At 30.6% G+C, this 4,241-nt stretch overlaps 1 non-coding gene across 1 annotated transcript; it reads left to right on the top strand.

Moving 5' to 3' along the window:
- The first annotated feature begins 3,570 nt into the window (after window positions 1-3,570).
- TRNAT-UGU (transfer RNA threonine (anticodon UGU)) lies at window positions 3,571-3,643 on the top strand. The gene has a single exon. It is a non-coding gene; the product is annotated as a tRNA-Thr (tRNA).
- Window positions 3,644-4,241: the final 598 nt, after the last annotated feature.

Below are 4,241 nucleotides of genomic sequence, written 5' to 3'. Positions count from 1 at the left end.
ACTCAACTACATTGAGTAGTTACTTGGACTTCATGCAAATAAATATAACAATTACATTTTTCTAGTTTAGACAAAAATTTTTAAAGAGTCGCTCAGTACGAGTAGTACGGGGCTTTGTCACCAGAGGGACGTAGTGGAGTTCAGTTTCTCCTCTCTAAGAAGGAAACCACTCGCTTACAATAAAAGGTGCAGCGTTGGTTTCAAACTTGGAAGACAAAAATAAATAAGAAATGCATACACAAATTTGTAACTATGTATTATAAAGCTTTAATAAGAACAATAAGTAAATTAAGTGAACTAAGAAAATATAGTAATATTAACCATTTATAAATTGTTTATATGGTTATGTACTGTATTTTCTTAGTTCACTTAATCTAGTATTCTTATTAGAATTTAATAATATGTATATAGTTGAGGCGCTATTTCACTACAAATTTATAGTTACTGATACGACTTTTTTCTCTGAGTGCAGTAAACAATTATAATAATGTTGGAGATGAGTGACATACACGTAGCATATTCGATACATGTGAAAGTAAATACCTTGACATTATATTAAGTAATTGACTTCCTGGTATACTTGAAATATACACCTCCTTTTCTAATTATCTTCTACTAATATATGCACATTATGATATCATAATTATATATTATGAGTTCGAAAGATCAATCATTGAGATAAATATAGGCAAGTTTTTTAATTCATCAACTGATCAATCGCATTATGTGCAAATGCAACTTTGTAAAAGTTGCATTTGCGCATAATGCGATTGATCAATCGATGAATTTAAAAACTCGCCTTACGATCGTTACCTCGTTAAAGATAATCAAATTACGTTAGCCGACGTGATAGCAATGACAAAGGACAACTGCAGACTTGAGCGTGGAAAAGCAAAGCAATTGCTTTTGTAGTAAAAAAGGAGGATTACTCAAACGGAAATGTACGTGCTTTATAACGTGAAATAAACAAATGCTTCCGCTTCCACCTTCGGCTAAAAGCATTCGTTTCGTCTTTATTTATTTTTCTTCGTGGAACGTAGATGCATAAATTCAAAATGATCATGCTTTTTTATGCATTCTCCGTTTTAACACCGTTAATCAAATCAGCACGATTTTCACGAGTCGACGAATAGCACGAAATGCTTCTAATTAGTCCTGTCAGAACTTAATCAGTCCTTGAACGTAGCTCGTTAGTTTCTTGCCTCTGCCTTAATTTCCGGTTGTTAAAGTTTTTAATTTCGAACTTAACCGTTATTATCGAATAATTTTCTATTTCGCATTTTTGCAGAGAGGATGCCCTGGACGATCGTTCAAGCGTGTAAAAAGTTACAGCGTCGTAAAAAATTACGTTGCGAAACTGTGCGCATTTTCTTCCTTTTTTTTTAAAGACTTTTCTTCATAGAAGAAACTGGAGAATGATTGACATAAGATGTACCGTCGATTTTTACAACGTTTTGTAAAAATTAAATTTTAGTTTGCGGAAATCACGTTTAATGGGTGATAATATATTCAATAATAATAGCAACTGTAAGAATGCTTTTGTGCGAGCTGAACTTTATCCAAGCGATGCTGGCATAAAATTTTATTGTGTTCTCCTTTCACCCTCAAAGTTTACACGGACATTGCGAAGTCGGCAGCTTAAGATAGGCGAGCGATGTAGCGATTTTACGACGCGCAGGCGGACTTTGTCGCTCGGCGAACGCATTCAAGGATGCACTCTCCAAGGTATGCGAAAGGTACAGTGGCTGCGCACACAGAACCGGCTGCATTACGACGGGCTGTCCTTCATCGACTTCCTCCGCCGCATTTCATAGTTTATTTGGCGGAAAACGAGTGATGGAAAGTGCTTTTCACGAGCCTTTTACATCGCATGATGTTTGTCATTCTAAGATTTATAAGTAAAACGCTCATTTCTTTTTTACTGACAGAATCAAAGACGTAGTAGGCATAAACTGCGCGTTTTGCTATTTTAATTGATCTTAGCATCTGTGCTTCGTTAGAAAAGGAATACAATGTTGAAGTATATCAATATCTCTTTTTAATTTATTTTAGATGAGGGGCGCAATAAAGGTTTAGAACAAATATACATTTTGCCACAACATAACTCAAAAATTGTTATTTTAGAGTTGCTTACAAAAAATGAACGGAAATAGAAAAAAAAACATATTTTAAGAGACATACTTTTATTCTTCTATAATTAGTTGTTACACCAAATTACATTTTCAAAATTAACATTTACAAAATTGTAATGATTTAAAACAGTCAAACTCATTTTCTAAAAAACTTTGTTTTTTGAGTGGTTCGTTGTTGTGTAAATGCGATAAAAATAAACGAGGAAATAAGAAAATACACACCAAATTACTTCTTTACTAAATCGATAGTGACAATGTCTATACATAGAAAAAACGATTAAGCTTTGGAAATTGAACTAGATTCAGATCTGAAAATAATTTTATTGTACTATCAAAATAATTACGCAAGAAACTTAAGCGTGATGAGCAATGTTGCAAAAAGTTTTGACATTCTAACAACTAGTTTGAGTGCCCCACACAATTATTTTGATAAAGTTATTTTTAGATTTGTATCTCGTTAAATTTTTAGACACTTCGGTAAAACTATCCTTTTCATATTACGTTTATGAACGGATCAGATAGTGTTTTTACAATATATTTAATATGTTTATTTCGATTATACGTACTATGATATCTAAACATCATTCTTTGCTTAGAGTTTTTGAACTTTATCATATCGTCGTTGAGATTTAATTATGAATCAAATGAAAGATTAAAACGTTTATCAAATTAAAAAATTCGGAGATAGCGTAAGTAGATGATTTTAGTGAAACATGACGATTAGGTCATTCGAGATTTCGTCGAAATTTTCAAGTGTCTGGCAAACACGAAATAAAATGCGGAGCGTCAACACGCACTCATGGTGGTGGCATATGCGAACATTTCCTCATAAATATGCAAATAAATATTTAATATTTATCGTAGTCCTGAAAGAAAAAGTTCAAAGGTACTGAGAAATATACTAGCGAATTCTTTTTTAACTAAGAAAAACTGGAGTAGTGCTACTGCATTGTAAAGTAGAAATCTTACGACATGATTTTCCTAAATGAACAATTTTATTCATTGCAATGCAGCAATCTGGTATTTTACTTGAATAAATTCTCTTTTGTTCAAATTCTCGGAATCCTCTTGAAACAAGCTCTTAATATTTTTCTAATATAAACAACATGGAAGAGCAATATTAATTTTATTTTAATACAATATCTTGGACGTCTTTGTTTATCAACAAAAAATAAAAAATAAAAAAATTTAAGTTTAATAATATTATGAAAATATCTTTATATTCAAATTACTTAATTAACATATTTGAGGAACCTTTTTTTACATTTTTCTTATTTCTGAACGAGAATCTTTCATATTTCTTTAAATTAACAATATTATTTCGTTAAATAAAAAGGGAAGAATTTTGCTACAATTAAAATAATATTTTTGTTTAATGTATTAAATATGACTTACGTCATGTTACCTTTAAGCGTGTTGAAAGAGGTTCCAATCAAAAGCCTCCATAGCTCAGGGGTTAGAGCACTGGTCTTGTAAACCAGGGGTCGAGAGTTCAAATCTCTCTGGGGGCAAATGTTTTTTTTTTTATTTTAAATAATATTTTTGCATAATATATTAGCCGATAAGCTATTTGCAATAGTGTTCATTTTTATATCACGTAAATGAAATATATAAGGAAATACAGAGATTAATTTTATCATACATATACACATGCATATATTCACACACATATATGTATAAATATAATTCTATTGTATGTGCAATACTTTAATCACGTATTCCATTTAAAAAAAAAAAATGTAAAAAAAGATTGTGCAAGCACGTGTCCGGAAATGTTTACTTAAAAAGGTAATAATATGACGTTAAACCGTTAATGACAGTGCACTGAGTTGATATCGAAATAATGACTCATTCGATTATTCGTATGCATCAAAGGAAAGGAGATTTTTTTTAATAGTTATATCAGAACTTGTAAAAGTAATTATTATTATTGATATATTATGTATATTAAATTAATAACGTGCATCTTTTTATATTGGATTTGTCAATATATTGATTGACGTCAGAAATGTAGTTTTAATAAAGCTTTCTATTTTTATAAAAAAGGCTTTTATAAAAAAGAGTGAATGACGTCCGTTCTTTTACTATTATATTGCTAATAATGTAAAA

Source organism: Mycetomoellerius zeteki, unplaced genomic scaffold, assembly GCF_001594055.1.
Source record: "Mycetomoellerius zeteki isolate Tzet28-1 unplaced genomic scaffold, Tzet1.0 scaffold82, whole genome shotgun sequence".
NCBI lineage: Eukaryota > Metazoa > Arthropoda > Insecta > Hymenoptera > Formicidae > Mycetomoellerius > Mycetomoellerius zeteki.
Note: the sequence above shows the minus strand (reverse complement) of the source record. Positions and strands in the feature narration are given on the sequence as shown.